General features: G+C 43.2%; 1 protein-coding gene across 1 annotated transcript in view; it reads left to right on the forward strand.

Annotated features, from left to right (window-relative positions):
• Positions 1–4,008: 4,008 nt before the first annotated feature.
• Positions 4,009–16,318, forward strand: part of macroh2a1 (macroH2A.1 histone) — a 64,080-nt gene continuing 51,770 nt past the window's right edge. The window contains exon 1 of the mRNA XM_068043691.1: positions 4,009–4,089. The gene's annotated coding sequence lies outside the window, so the exon portion shown is untranslated. The remainder of the gene's footprint in view (positions 4,090–16,318) is intronic.

A 16,318-nucleotide genomic window follows, 5' to 3' on the forward strand; every position in this document is an offset into this window, starting at 1 on the left:
CGATCTCACCTTTCCTCTCTTTTTAAACAATGGTATAATGTTACCGGTTCTCCAGCACCATGCCTGTAGCCAGAAAGGATTAGAAAATAATGGTCAGAGCCTCCGGTGTTTCTTCCCTTGCTTCTCTTAGCAGCACAGAATACATTTTATCCAGGTCTCATGATCTATCTACTTTCAAAGCTGCTAAACCCCTTAATATATCCTCTCTCACTATGTTTATACCATTCAATATTTCACCCTCCTCCTCTTTAACTACAATGTCTGCATCATTTCCACTCTTTTCTGAAGAAAGTATTCATTAAGAACCCTACCCACATTTTCCACCTCCACAAACAAGTTACCTTTCTGGGCTCTTTAATCAGCCCTGCTCTTCCCTTAGTTATCCAACTGCTCATTGTTCCTTAATTTAACTTGCCAATATGTTTTCATGTCCTCTCTTTCCTTTCCTCATTCCTTTCTAAATTCACCCCTGCACTTTCAATACTCTTCTGGGCTTTCTGCAGTATTGAGCTCTTGGTATCGGACATAAGCTTCCCTTTTTTGTCTTATCCTAGTCTGTGTGCTCTTTGACATCTGGGGGAACAGGGGTGTCTACATTTGGGAGTTCCATCCTTTTTCTTTTTGGGAACATATTTGTTCTGAACCCGATCTCCTCCTTGAATACCCTCCACTGCTCTGACACTGATTTACCTTCAAGTAGTTATTTCCAGTCCACTTTTGCCAAATCACATCTCAGTAAAATTGGCTTTTCCCCAGTTTAAGACTTTTACTCTTGGTCTATCTTTGTCCTTTTCCATAACTATGTGAAATCTAACTGAATTATGATCGCCATCACTAAAAAGCTTACCCACTGATATCTCTTCCACCTGCCCAGCTTAATTTCCTAAAGCTAAATCCAGAACTGCCCCTTCTCTTGTTGGGCTTGCTACATACTGGCAAAAAAGTTCTCTTGAATGCATTTTAAGAATTCTGCACTCTCTATACCTTTAACACTGATTTTATCCCAGTTAATAGTAGGGTAGTGTCACACACACCAGAAGTGCAATGATACAAATTATGGACTAACTCTGAAGAGTTAGGAAAAACTGACTCTGTCTTTTAAAAATGAACCTTTATTTTAAAAAGTGAACACTGGTCCAAAATGGCCACTGAAGAAAAAGGGATTGGCCTTTGTGTATTCAAACTATCTGACAAAGACAAAGGACAAACCTTCAAAGCTAAGAGGTGTCAAGTATACCCCATCAAAAAACATTCCAGAATTGAATGTCTTCTTTTGAAGCAAAGAAGGTGTGACATAGTCACATCCTGGGCCATTGTGTGCTCACCAGGGGAAGGAATCAGAATGTCTCCTACCAAGAGGTGAGAAGAAACACAGCTTTACCTTCAAAAAGACAGCCTAAAGAGAGTGTCATAAAGAAAGAGAGAGAAGCAACATCTAGCAGCTTGTTTTCCAGCAAGCCAGAAGGCATGTACCCTGCTGTAGAATCCTACATCTACATTAGACAGCAGTGAACTAGGAATCACCCACCATCTTCAACTGAACTTTCAATCAAGAGAGAAATCTACAATCATCTCAGGCTTGTACCCATTGTGAACTTAATTTCCAAGAGAAATCAATAGGTTTATCCTGACCTCCCAGCCCCACACTAAAAATCGCTTTCCCTTTTTTCTCTATCTGTCTCGTGTGTGTGTGTGTTGTGTGTGCGCATGAGTGAATGCGTGAATGGATTTCAGGATAAGGCGTATTGATCAATAAACATTTGATTTTCTGTTTTTCTTTAACCTACAAGAAAACCTGTTGCTGTCTGTTTATTTGAAAAATAAAACACAAAGGGGCTAAACCCTAATAACAAAACACTTGCTGCGGTCAAGTAGGGAGTTGAACAGTGGGAACCACACACATCACACCTTGTGGCCGTAACAAGTGGCAACAAAGGTAGACAGGGTGGTGAAGAAGGCGTATGGCATGCTTGCCTTCATCGGCCGAGGCATTGAGTACAAGATTTGGGACCTCATGTTACAGTTGTACATAACGTTGGTTAGGCCGCATTTGGAGTACTGTGTGCAATTCTGGTCGCTGCACTACAGGGAAGATGTGATTAAACTAGAGAAGGTGCAGAAAAGATTCGTAAGGATGTTGCCTGGTTTGGAGAGCTTGAGTTATAAAGAAAGATTGGATAAGCTGGGTCTGTTTTCCCTGGAGCGAAGGAGGCTGAGAGGGGACATGATAGAGGTATATAAAATTATGAGAGACATAGATAGGGTAGATAGCCAGAGTCTGTTTCCCATGGTAGGGGTGACTGAAACTAGAGGGCATAGATTTAAGGTGAGAGGGGGGAGGCTTAAAGGGGATCAAAGGGGTAAATTTTTCACACAAAAATAGTGGGTATCTGGAATGAGCTGCCTGAGGAGGTGGTGGAGGCAGGAACAGTAGAAACATTTAAGAGGCATCTGGACAGGTACTTGAATGAGCAAGGCATAGAGGGATATGGAATTAATGCAGGCAGGTGGGATTAGTATAGATAGGCATTATGGTCGGCATGGACGCGGTGGGCCAAAGGGCCTGTTTCTATGCTGTATGACTCTATAACAGTAGTTGAAATTCTTTACTATTACTGCCCTATTGTTTCTGCACTTCTCAACAGTTTGCCAATGTATTTGCTCTTCTAACTCCCTCTAACTGTTTGGGGGTCTATAGTATACTCCCAGCAGTGTGATTGCCCCTTTTTTTTCCTCAGTTCAATCCACTCCCATTTTATCCTCCCTGCCCTCAACCTCCTACACTGATCCAATGAAGCCTCAATCTAAGCTTGAAGAACAGCAGGTCATCTTTTGATTGGTTTCTTTATAGACTTTCAGACTCAAGGTTGAATTCTGCAATTTCAAATCATAATCTCTTCCCCAATTTTTTTTTCAGACAGATTATTGGTAATGATTCTGCTTTACCCATTTCACCTCATCTAGGCCCATCTTTTTCTTTACGTTTTCAATCATCATCTTGTGCCTTGCACAACCATCCCTTTTGATATTTAATTTCTCCTGCCCTCCAAGCTATCACAGACCTTCCCTTTTGTTCTTTCCCCATTCCATGCCTCTGTACTTGTTTAAAACCTGTTACATCTCTTACATTTTCCAGTTATGTTGAAAGGTCATTGTCCTGAATTTTATCACCACGCCACACTCTGCAGCAGCATGCTGTGAAAGTGGCAGCCTTCCAACATGGAAGTGCCACCACACAGCCCCCACAATATTAGAGTCATACAGCACTGAAACAGGCCCGACGGCCCACCGAGTCTGTGCTGACAATCAACCACCCATTTATACTAATCCTATATCAATCCCATATTCCCTACCACATCCCCACAATTCTCCTACCACCTACCTACACTAGGGGCAATTTACAATGGGCAATGTACCTATCGATCTGCAAGTCTTTGGCTGTGAGAGGAAACCTGAGCACTCAGTGGAAACCCACGTGGTCACAGGAAGAACTTGCAAACTCTGCACAGACAGTACCCAGAACTGAACCCGGGTCGCTGGAGTTGTGAGGCTGCGGTGCTAACCACTACACTGCCCTATAACACGCAGGGCCTCATTTCAATGGAGGGGGCGGAGCAGCCGCCCCCAATGATGTAGAAGAGGTGGTCACTGCGACCCCAGCAATTGAATCCAGCCCCACCACGCAGGCGCCGGTGCCATTTTTAAAGGGCTTCAAGCCCTTAGCAAAAATGTACATTTTTAAAGGGATATTAGATTTCATTTGCTTTTAATAAATAATTAGAAGATGGAGTCCCTTTCCCAACCACCCCCCCAATGATCTTTTCATTGCCCTATATTCAGAAAACATATTTTATTCCTGACCCGAACTCTCCCCCCCAACCTTCTCACATTTGCCCTTCAACCCCTTCCCCCTATTCCCACAGCCAATAAAAAGTGCTTTCCCTGCTTCCCCACCCCTCCCGCCCTGATAATGTTATTCCTCCTCCCTCCCCACCAGTGTTTCACCTCGGAACTCCAACGGAGTTCGGAAGACATGCAAGTTGCGGCTGGTTGGCCGTAAAATTGACGTGGGACGGCTGCTGTTGGCAGGTAAGTTAATCTGAGTTTTATTAACGCATATTTAAATATTTTAATGAATGTCCCGCTGTCAAGTGGCAGGTGGGGGAGCCGCGCCGAGGCCTTGCCGCCGCCGCTAATATCTGGTGGGGCCTTCTCGGCATTGTGGGTCGTGGCGGGACGCTCCCGCTAGCATTTTATGGGCCTCCCTGCCACGATCTATGGCATCGAGGAGCTGGTAATATTTAGCCTTTTGTTTCTGTCTTCACAGATGCTGCCTGTTCTGTTGAGTTTTTGCAGCAATTTCTGTCTTTTTTTAACACAACTAGCTCAATTAGCTTCCATTTGCAAATGGATTTGCTAGAAATTGTACCATAGTAATGACCCACCCAGTAACACTCTGCACCATTATTTATACGTACAAGTTCCAAGAAATAATGGAGTAAGTGAGTTATGCCAAAAGTTGTGTTGTGCTATAATTTGAGAGACATTTACATCCTCCACCGACAGCCTTTCCTAAGCCAATAAAAGTTCGGTCTCTTTACTCAGTTCACCATTACTTTCAGTGGCAATTACCATTTGCTGGATTTACACCATTATTCTTGCTGTAGCCTTTTAGACTGAAAAATAATGGTGTGGATGGCATTGTGTTGATGTGATTTACAGCTTTCAGATGGCTTACAGCTTGGGAGGGCAACAAATGGACCATTAAAGCTATGGAGGCTCATGTCAGCTTTCGAGAAGTTGTTCTTGAGTCTTTTTGTTATTTCTCTCAGTTTTGGCAGTCTTTTCTTGACAGTTTTCCCAATTAGAATCCTGTTACTATGAAAGCAATTACTTTTAGGATATCTCTCTCTCTTCCTATGTGTTAGGAAGGTAAAAGAATTGGAATTGCTGATTCACCGTTTGGTTATCATGGACAAACTGGAGGAGGAGCAGTGAGGTATCCCTTAAGGCACCAGGGCCTGAGACTGAACAGATCTTGGTACTACATACACTCCCTAACCCCCACCCCCAGAATCCGCTCCCGGAATTGTAGAGGGAATGAATGTCACCTGAGACACTGCCAGAAGAACTATATGTGCACAAGCTGCACTTCAAGCAATTGGCCATATCTGTGAGATGCGCCATTAAGGTCTGAAGTCACGGTCTCCCTTCCGCAGGGCTTTGGTGGCAAAGAAGCTGATGATGTACAACTCCAGTTCCTTTCAATCAGGCCCTAGAGACATCTGTAACATCAGCAAAAGGAGCTGTGAGGACCTCAATTCAACAGGTGATTGATGCCCTCTTCCACAGATCATCCAACTTCATTAAATACAACATGTTCCCTGTTCACCAAAAATATAGGTCCATCGATTTCCTCCAGATTATTGGCTTCTCCAGATTGCAGGAGGCTATCGATGGGCCCCACATACTGCTGAAGGCTCCATTTGAGTAATCCTTTGCACAAATTAGGGCTAACCCAGTCATGTGCTAATTGAGTATCTTCGCAAATATGTTACCAATTAGCTTGTCAATGTGAAGAATTTATGTGTATTGTGTAACAACGGTGCATCTTTAGCAGCTTTGGAGAAATAGATGGAGGAAGCCCACTAGCCTCCCGATGAAAGCAGTTAGACTATCAAGTAATTTTGACTGTTTTACCTCACTACGATATTCGTGGCGAGATGCCCATGCATTCGGAGCAGCTCATCAACTTGGGGAATGGGGGCAGGGAATTAGCTCCTCTGTGGAGCCAAGCCAGTCATGTTAAGTGGAAGGGGAGGTTAGATGGGGGGGGGCTGCAGAGGGCTCATCACCTGGCAAATTGATTTTTGTGTGCCATTAATGCTCTTAGCCCTACAACAATCAATTAGTTGATGCTAAAAACACTTGCCCTGTTTCTGGTCACTTTAAGCACTGCTCTACATCCACCAAAGCTCCCCATTCTCATTTGCTCCTTCCATGACAAATGTATTGCACTGTACAGTTTGATGGCGCCACCTCTCATGTTCCTGCGTGAAGAATGGAGTGAAACAGGGTTGTGTCCCACTCTGTTTGGCATCTTCTCTATTCTCCTTACCTTCACCTTCCCTGCAGATATGGAAGGAGTCTACTTGCACGCTAGGTCAGACGGCAAGCTCTACAATCTATCAAGGATGAAAGCAAAAACAAAAATACATCATGTCATGATCAAAGAACTCCTCTATCCTGATGATGCTGCACTAGTCACTCACACAGAAACTCAGCAACAAGGACTCATGGACTGTCTCTACCATGCCTGTAACTTGTTCTCCTTGACTATAAGCGCAAACAAAATGGTGTTGCATCTCCACCCCGAAATAACACCCCAGTGGAAGTGGTTAGCAAATTCTGCTACCTTGGGTCCATGGTGACAGACAATCTGTCCCTTGATGCAGAGCTCGATACACGCATAGGGAAAGCAGCTATCACCTTTGGTTACTTGCAAAACATGCATGGGATAACACCAAGCTGACCCCTAGGACCAAGTTGATGGTTTATAAGGCCTGTGTTCTCAGCACCTTGCTGTGTGGCTGTGAAACATGGACGACTTACAGCTACCAGGAAAAGAAGCTCAATAATTTCCATCTTCACTGTCTGCAGCGCATTATATGTATATCCTGGCAGGACAAAAATCACAAATGTGGCAGTCCTCTCAAAGGCAGAGCTCCCAAGTGTGTTGGCACTAATCAAACAGAGGCGGTCAGTGGATTGGACATGACATGCAGGATGGAAGACGGTCACATATCCAAGGACCCTCTCTATGGTGGGGTAGCAGGGGCCAGATGGCCAGTGGGACACCGAAAGCTCCACTTTAAGGATGCTTGGAAGCTTAACTTGAAGGCCCTAAATGTTGACTATCACTCTTGGGAGTCAGGAGCTGGGGAAAGAGGGAAATGGCAACACATTCAATGGACTTGTGTGCACTACCACAATCACCAGTTGCTATAGCAGCTTGGCAGCAGGCGCCAACGTCAAAAACAACAACAGAGTGTCATTTGGCAGCTTCACGTGCAGCACTTGTGGCAGAACCTGCCTCTCAAGGATTGGCCTTCACAGCCATCAACAAAGGTGCACCAAGAGAAGACATCCCACTTAAATGGATTGTTTGCTGCGTGTCCATCATCTTTCATAGATGGAAGGATACCAACCTCACTTCGGATCCAGTACCATTGGGTGGTGCGCCCTCCACCGGGTGGTACTTAAAAATTGTATCGCCGTCCTATTGGTGTCATTGGACCCTGATTGGCATTGTATAATGAGGCCCTGCCCATTTACACTAAGCTGCTAATCTGAAGGCCGGTATCATAGTTATGACAGAGAGAGCAATAGCGGGAGGGAGTCAGTAAGTTCTAAACTCTGACTTTTAGCGTACTACCACCCCATTCCCACCCAAAAATGGAATTGCAAATCGGCTCTATTATTCCCAAGATACACTTTATGACACCTTGCTACTTGGGTAGCATGCTGCTTAGGTATCATTCTATTTAATTTGCTTAGCTTAACATTTTGGTTATGTACGTCCAGGCTGTACAAAAAATAAAAAGTTCTTTTTTTTAAAACCCTCAAATAGCTACCTTGTAAGTGGTAAAGTTGGTACTACTAAGGTTTTAGTTAGTGTAATTTATTAGTAATTACGAATTGAAAAGTGCCGTTTGGACAGAGAGTAAGGCTGTGAGTTGTATGTGAGAGATTTTACTGACTAGGGGAAGGAGGTTTTCTTTGGTCTCTTTCTTTTCTTTTCTGCCTTTTCAGCCTCCACGGTACAGGGGAAGAAGCTGATTGGCAAATAACTGGTGAGTTATATTAGCAGTTTTTTTTTTGTAATGCTGAGGTATGGCAGGGCAGCTCGGCCGAGTGGAATGTGCCTCCTGTGGCATGTGGGGAAGTTGTGGACACACCATGTGTCCTTGACAAATTCATCTGCAGGACATGTCACCGGCTGCAGAAGGTTGAGCTCCAGGTTTCGGACCTCGAGCGGTAGCTGGAGTCACTGTGGCGCATCTGCAAGGTAGAGAACTACGTGGATAGCACGTTTCAGGAGGTAGTCACCCCGGAGCTTAACAGAGCACAGGCAGAGAGGGACTGGGTGGCTGCCAGACAGACAAGAAGGTCAAGGCAGGTAGTGCAGGAGTCTCCAGAGGGCATCCCACTTTCTAACTGGTATTCAGTTCTGAGTACCAATGGGAGAGAGGGTTCCTCTGGAGAGTATGGCATGAGTCATGACCAGAGCAGCATGGGTGGCTCAGCTGTGCAGGGAGGGAGGATAAAAGACAAGAGAGCAATAGTGGTAGGGGATTCTATAGTTAGGGGAACAGACAGGTGTTTCTGTGATTGCAGACATGATTCCAGGATGGTATGTTGCCTTCCTGGTGCAAGGGTCATGGATATCACCAAGTGGCTACAGAGCACTCTGGAGGGTAAGGGTGCACAGCCAGAGGTCATGGTCCACATTGGTACCAACGATGTAGGAAGAAAGAGGGATAAGGTCCTGCAGGTTGAGTTTAAGGAGTTAGGAAAGAGATTAGCAAGCAGGACCTCAAAGGTAGTAATCTCTGGATTACTCCCAAGGCCACGTGCTAGTGAGTATAGAAATATGAAAATGCACGAGATGAATGTGTGGCTGGAGAGATGGTGCAGGAGGGAGGGCTTCAGATTTCTGGGGCATTGGGACCGGTTCTGGGGAAAGTGGGACCTGTACAAGCCTGACGGTCTACACCTGAACAGGACTGGGACAAATATCCTTGCAGGAAGGTTTGCTAGTGCTGTTGGCAATGGTTTCAACTAGTTTGGCAGGGGGATGGGAACCTGAGCGCAGTCTTAGATGGGATAATTTTAGGGCAAGGAACGGGAGGCAGAAAATTAGTGTGTGACTCTGAAAGACAGACGAAGCAAAGGTTAAAAAGTGTGCAGCACAGGAATTTGGCAGTGTTAAAGAGTATTTATTTAAATGCAAGGAGCATAGCAAATAAAACTGATGAGCTGAGGGCACAGATAGACACATGGCAACACAATATCATTGCTATAATGGAAACTTGGCTTAAAGAAGGGCAAGAATGGCAGCTCAACACCCCTGGATATAGAGTTTTTAGGCAGGACAGAGAAGGGGTTAAAAAAGGAGTGGGGGGGGGGGGGGTGACATTATTAGTTAAGGAATCAATAATAGCTTTGAGGAGGAATGATATGCTAAATGAATCATCAAACAAGGCCATATGGGAGGAGCTCAGAAATAAAAAAGGGGCAGCCACACTACTAGGAGTGTACTATAAACCCCCAAATAGTGAGAGGGAGATAGAAGAACAAATATGTAGGCAAATTTCTGCGTGCAAAAACTATAGGGCAATAATAGTTGGGGATTTCAACTACCCCAATATTAACTTGGATACAAACAATGTGAAGCGCACAGAGGGCACAAAATTCTTGAACTGCGTTCAAGAGAACTTTTTTAGCCAGCACGTAACAAGCCCAACAAGAGGGGCGCAATTCTAGATTTAGTCTTCGGTAATGAAGCTGGGCAAATGGATGAAGTAGCAGTGGGTGACCATTTTGGAGATAGTGACCATAATACAGTTAGTTTTAGCATAATCATGGAAAAGGACAAAGATAAAACAGGAGTAAAAGTTCTAAATTGGAGGAAGGCAAATTTTAGGAAGCTGAGAGGTGACCTGGCGAAAGTGGACTGGATACAACTACTTGAAGGAAAATCTGTAGCAAACCAGTGGGAGGCATTCAAAAGTAAGATACTACAGGCACAGTGTAGGCTTGTCCCCACTAAGATAAAGGGTGGTACTGCCAAATCTAGAGCGCCATGGTTATCTAGAAGCTTGCTTGTGCCATAGTCCCAAAGGACCATAGCCATCTCTCCCCATGAGGGAGAGACAGCTGGTGATGTATAGCTTGAGGGTCACCACTCCTCAAGCATGGGGCAAGGCAAGGAGACAGGCCTCCATTAACTCCCACAGCTGGTACGGGAATTGAACCCACACTTTTGGTATCTTTTTACATTACACTCTAGCTGTCTAGAGTGAGCTAACTGACCCCCATCTAGAAGCTTACAGCGTAACAAAGCAGAAAAAGAAAACTTATGACGATCACAAAAAAATTAATACTTTAGAAAGCCTAGAGGAGTATAGAAAGTGCAGGGGTGAAGTAAAAAAGGAAATTAAAAAAGCCATGAGAGGACATGAAAAATTATTGGCAGGTAAAATCAAGGAAAACCCGAAGATCAGTACATTAAGAGCAAGAGGATAACTAAGGAAAGGGTAGGGCCTATTAGAGATGTACAAGGGAACTTATGCGGCGATGCAGAAGATGAGCGCAGGATTCTTAATGAGTTTTTGTCTCTGTCTTCACAAAGGAGGGGGTTGATACAGACAATGTAGTTCAAGAGGAGTGTGAAATATTAGATACGATAAGCATAATCAGAGACGAAGTACTAGAGGGTCTGACATCCTCGAAAGTGGATAAATCGCCAGGGCCGGATGGATTGCATCCCAGGTTGTTAAAGGAAGCCAGGGAAGAAATAGTGGATGCTCTGAGGATCATCTTCAAATCCTCACTAGATACAGGTGAGGTACCAGACGATTGGAGGTCTGTGAACATTGTACCATTGTTTAAAAAGGGTGTGAGGGATAGACCAAATAATTAAAGCCAGTCAGTCTGACCTCGGTGGTGGGTAAATCATTAGAATCAATTCTGAGGGACAGGACAAACTGCCACTTAGAAAGGCACGGATTAATCAGGGATAGTCAGCATGGATTTGTTATGGGAAGGTTATATCTTACCAACTTAATTGAATTTTTTGAGGAAGCAACAAGGAGGATTGATGAGGTTAGTACAGTGAATGTGGTCGACATGGATTTTAGTAAGGCATTTGACAAGGTCCTACATGACAGCCCATGGGATACAGGGGAATGTGGCAGGTTGGATCCATAATTGGCTCAGTGACAGGAAACCAGGGTAGTAGTCGACGGATGTTTTTGTGAATGGAAAGCTGTTTCCAGTGGTGTTCCGCAGGGCTCAGTGTTGGTTCCCTTGCTGTTTGTGGTATATATTAATGATTTGGACTTAAATATGGGAGGCATGATTGGGAAATTTGCTGATGACACAAAAATTGGCCGTGTAATTGATAGTGAAGAGGATAGCTGTAGATTCCAGAATGATATCAATGGTTTGGTTGAGTGGGCGGAAAAGTGGCAAATGGAATTCAATCCAGAAAAGTGTGAGGTAATGCATTTGGGGAGAGCAAAAAAGTAAGGGAATACACAATAAACAGGAGGATATTGAGCGGGGTAGAAGAAGTGAGAGACCTTGGAATGCTTGTCCACAGGTCCCTGAAGGTGGCAGGACAGGTATAGAGAATGGTGAAGAAGGCATATGGAATGCTTTTCTTTGTTGGCTGAGGTATAGAATACAAAAGCAGGGATGTAATGCTGGAACTGTATAAATTCTGTTTAGGCCACAGCTGGAGTATTGCATACAGTTCTGGTCACCGCATTGCAGGAAGGACATAATTGCTCTGGAGAGAGTACAGAGGAGATTTACAAGAGTGTTGCCAGGACTTGAAAGTTGCAGCTATGAGAAAAGATTGTATAGGCACGGGTTGTTTTCCTTAGAACAGAAGAGGCTGAGGGGTGACTTAATTAAGTATATAAAGTTATAAGGGGCCTAGATAGAGTAGACAGGAAAGACCTATTTCCCCTAGCGGAGAGGTCAATTACCAGGGGGCACAGATTTAAGGTGATCGGTAGAAGGATTAAAGGGGACATGAGAAAAAACTTATTCACCCAAAGGGTGGTGAGTGTCTGGTATTCACTGCCAGGAATGGTGGTGGAGGCAGAAACCCTCAATTCTTTTAAAAGGTACCTGGACATGCAACTGAAGTGTTGCAACCTGCAAGGCAATGGACCAAGTTCTGGAAGGTGGGATTAGATTGGGCGGCTAGTTTTTTCGGCCGGCACAGACACGATGGACTGAATGGCCTCCTTCCGTGCCATAATTTTTCCATGGTTTTATGGCTACACAACATCTCTCTTATTTTTATTCCAGGTAAATGATTATTGAAAATGACTGTTAATCTGACATAATTATGATAGATACAATCTTACATTTCCTTTTGTTTTGGTATAAGTTGAAAGGAGTTTGGATAATATTTCATTGGGGAGCTTGTTTACCCAAGAGTTAGTTTTCAATTTGCCAGCCAGCCAGCAGAAAAGTTGTGTGTTTAGTTTGTGCCAACCAATAGAGAAGCATGGTCAGTTTGTAAGTGTGGCATACTTCATAGTGCTAAGAGAGTGATTGTTGCTTAGTATTTTATGCTTGGAGGACAATAATGAAGTGTCGGATTTATTGTTTTACACTTTATACTGTTCATTTATTTAAATAAAACATTTTATTTTCTATTTCAAAGAGAGAAGAATGTTGCAACAATTAATGATACTTTCCAGCATCTGTTGCAAAGATCAAAAGTTCGCTATTTGTGATCCTTGGCTCTGACTATCATTTATCTGCATCTTGGGTTGATTAAGGCAATATCCAGATCATATGGGATGTGCTGTCAACTTACAGGGTAGTTAGTAGCTAGTGTAGAAACCAAAAAACATGACACTGGCTTTTATCCATTTATCCTCCTGATTTTTGTGAATCTTCATACTATTATCAGAAATTCATGTCAATGTCCAAAAGGCAATGTTCAACTGCTGCTGTGTGTTGTACCAAAATAACTGAATCGTAGAATGTTATAGCACTAAAACAGACTATTATCAGATCATGTCTGTGCTGGTCTTTTTTGCCACATGAACCGTTTAGTTTAATGCCACTCTCCTGCTCTTCACTCCACCATCCCTTTTAATATTTCTCTTTTTGAAGCAATTATCCAATTCCATTTCAAAACCACTTATGGACTTTGCCTCAACAAGGGCTGGTGGCAGAGAATTCTACTTTATAACCACTCGCTGTGTAAATAAATATGTTTTAACTGCCCCTTGATTTCTTTTTGTGAATATGTTCAAATTTGTTTCACCAACCAGTAGAAATAATCCATTACTGTTTATTCATCATAATCTTCAAAAAAACTTCTATCAAAGTACCACGTAACCAAATAAATATTAAGTACACTGAAAAAAAATGTCTTAAATGTTGTGAATGTGAATATTTGAAAGGAGTTTCATAAGGTGTTGCATCAGATGTTTGTTGATAAAATTAAGGTGTATGATATTAAAAAGAGTATGGTAGTATGGGTAAACAAGTTGGCTGAAGGACAGAAAATCAAGTCATTGTTAATGAATGACTTTTTAGACAAAATATGAACAGTGGTGTACTGAGAGAGTAAGTGTGTGTGCATATAAATATTATATGTATCTCTAAATCTATATAAAATGTTTGAGTATAGATATATGTATAAAAATATATATACACACATATATATAAAATAAATATATGATCTGGATTTTACTATGGGGTAAATGGCACAAAATAGGGAGCATATTTAATTGTGAAGAGGACTATAAGCAACTTCAGGGGATCATAGACGAATAGATTGAGTAGGTAAATGTTCGATGATCTGATACATTTTGGGAAGGAGAAATATATGCCAAATGGTAAAACTTCAAAAATAATTGAAAATCAGAACTTAGGAGTTCAATCTTTAAAATGAGAGAACAAGTTGATAAAGCTGTAAAAGAAAATGCATATGAGGTCCTAGGTTTTATAAATAAGGATGTAACATACCAAGGAAAAAGGTAATGCTACATCTATACATATCATTAGTTAGAGAATTGTGGGTGTTGGAAGCCTATGCACAAATAATGCATCATTAAATTCCCATAACAGTTCAATTAGATGTGTTCTCCACAATGTAACTGGGGTGGCTGAACAGCTTTGCTACCTGGTACTCTCAGGTGCTGGATGAGAGGCTCCAATTAAAATGATTTAAAAATCTTTGCTGGTGCTCACTTGTCACCCCAGCTCCTCTACAACCCCACAAAAGGTGAGCCATGGGCTTCCTCCACAGGCTAAAAAATCTTGTCAGCATTTTATGGGCAACCAGCTGCTGTTGACGAACTACTGGCACCCAAAATATTGGCTCCCACTCCTCTGATCATCCTGGTATGTCATAAATGATATGCCTGGACAAACAGAAAACTGGTTGGCAGCTCAACATTCCTGGTTACAGGGTTTTCAGACAAGATAAAGGCAGATAAAAAAAGGAGAGGGTTTGCAATATTGATTAAAGAGGCAGTTGAGGAGGGATGATACAGTAGAAGGATTATCAATTGAGGCTGTATGGGTTGAACTGAAGAACAGAAAAGGGGCAATCACACTACTGGGAGTGTACTATAGACCACCAAACAGTCAGAGGGAGATCTCTGAGAAGTGCAAAAACGATAGGGGAGTAATAGTGAAGAAATTCAACTATCCTAATATTAACTGGGATAGAATTTGTGTGAAAGGCACAGAGGGAGCAGACTTCTTAAAATGCATTCAGAAGAACTTTTTTAGTCAGTACATAGCAAGTCCAACAAAAGAGGGGTTGGTTCTGGACTTTGTTTTAGGGAATGAAGCTGGGCTGGTGGAAGGGGTATCAGTTGGGGAGCATTTCAGTGGAAGTGACACGGAACACAAAAGTCCGAGTGTATCAGGCCTGTGTCCTCAGTACCTTGCTCTACGGCAGCGAGGCCTGGACAACGTATGCCAGCCAAGAGCGACGTCTCAATTCATTCCATCTTCGCTGCCTTCGGAGAATACTTGGCATCAGGTGGCAGGACTATATCTCCAACACAGAAGTCCTTGAAGCGGCCAACATCCCCAGCTTATACACACTACTGAGTCAGCGGCGCTTGAGATGGCTTGGCCATGTGAGCCGCATGGAAGATGGCAGGATCCCCAAAGACACATTGTACAGCGAGCTCGCCACTGGTATCAGACCCACTGGCCGTCCATGTCTCCGTTATAAAGACGTCTGCAAACGCGACATGAAATCGTGTGACATTGATCACAAGTCGTGGGAGTCAGTTGCCAGCATTCGCCAGAGCTGGCGGGCAGCCATAAAGACAGGGCTAAATTGTGGCGAGTCGAAGAGACTTAGTAGTTGGCAGGAAAAAAGACAGAGGCGCAAGGGGAGAGCCAACTGTGCAACAGCCCCAACAAACAAATTTCTCTGCAGCACCTGTGGAAGAGCCTGTCACTCCAGAATTGGCCTTTATAGCCACTCCAGGCGCTGCTTCACAAACCACTGACCACCTCCAGGCGCGTATCCATTGTCTCTCGAGATAAGGAGGCCCAAAGAAAGATAATAATTCAGTTAGATTTAGGGTAGTTGTGGAAAAGGACAAAGATAGACCAGGAATAAAAGTTCTCAATTGGGGAAAAGCTAATTATATTAAGCTAAGATGTGATCCAGCTAAAGTGGGCTAGAAACAGCTACTTAAAGGTAAATCAGTGCCAGATCAGTGAGAGGCGTTCAAGGAAGAGACAGTGAGTGTTCAAAGCAAGTATGTTTCCTTAAAGAAAAAGGGACAGATTGACAAATCTAGAGACCCCTGGATATCATGGGGCTCAAAGGAGACGATAAAGGAAAAAAGGGAAGCTTATGACAGATTCTGAGGGATCAATACGGCAGAAAACCTAGAGGAGTATGAAAAGAGCAGGGGTGAAATTAAAAAGGAAATTAGGAAAGTAAAGAGAGGGTGTGAAAAAATATTGGCAAGTAAAATCAAGGAAAACCCAAAGATATTTTATAAATACATCAAGAGCAAAAGGATAACTAAAGAAAGATTAGGGCCTATTAGGGATCATAAGGTAACCAGTCTGTGGAGGTGCAGGATGTTAGTGTGGTTCTTAATGAATACTTTGCATCTGTTTTCACAAAAGAAAGGTACAATGCAGGCACTGCATTCAGTGTGAAATATTAGATGAAGTTAACATCTTCTTCTTCTTTATCGAGAGACAATGGGTAAGCGCCTAGAGGTGGTCAGTAGTTTGTGAAGCAGCGCCTGGAGTGGCTATAAAAGGCCAATTCTAGAGTGGCTGACTCTTCCACAGGCGCTGCAGATAAAATTGATTGTCGGGGCTGTTACAGAGTTGGTTCTCTCCTTGCGCTTCTGTCTTCTTTCCTGCCAACTGCTAAGTCTCTTCGACTCGACACTCTTTAGCCCCGCCTTTATGGCTGTCCACCAACTCTGGCGATCATTGGCAACTGACTCCCACAACTTGTGGTCAATGTCACAGGACTTCATGTCGCGTTTGCAGACGTCTTTAAAGC

The sequence above is a fragment of the Heterodontus francisci genome, chromosome 12 (assembly GCF_036365525.1).
Source record: "Heterodontus francisci isolate sHetFra1 chromosome 12, sHetFra1.hap1, whole genome shotgun sequence".
Classification (NCBI taxonomy): domain Eukaryota; kingdom Metazoa; phylum Chordata; class Chondrichthyes; order Heterodontiformes; family Heterodontidae; genus Heterodontus; species Heterodontus francisci.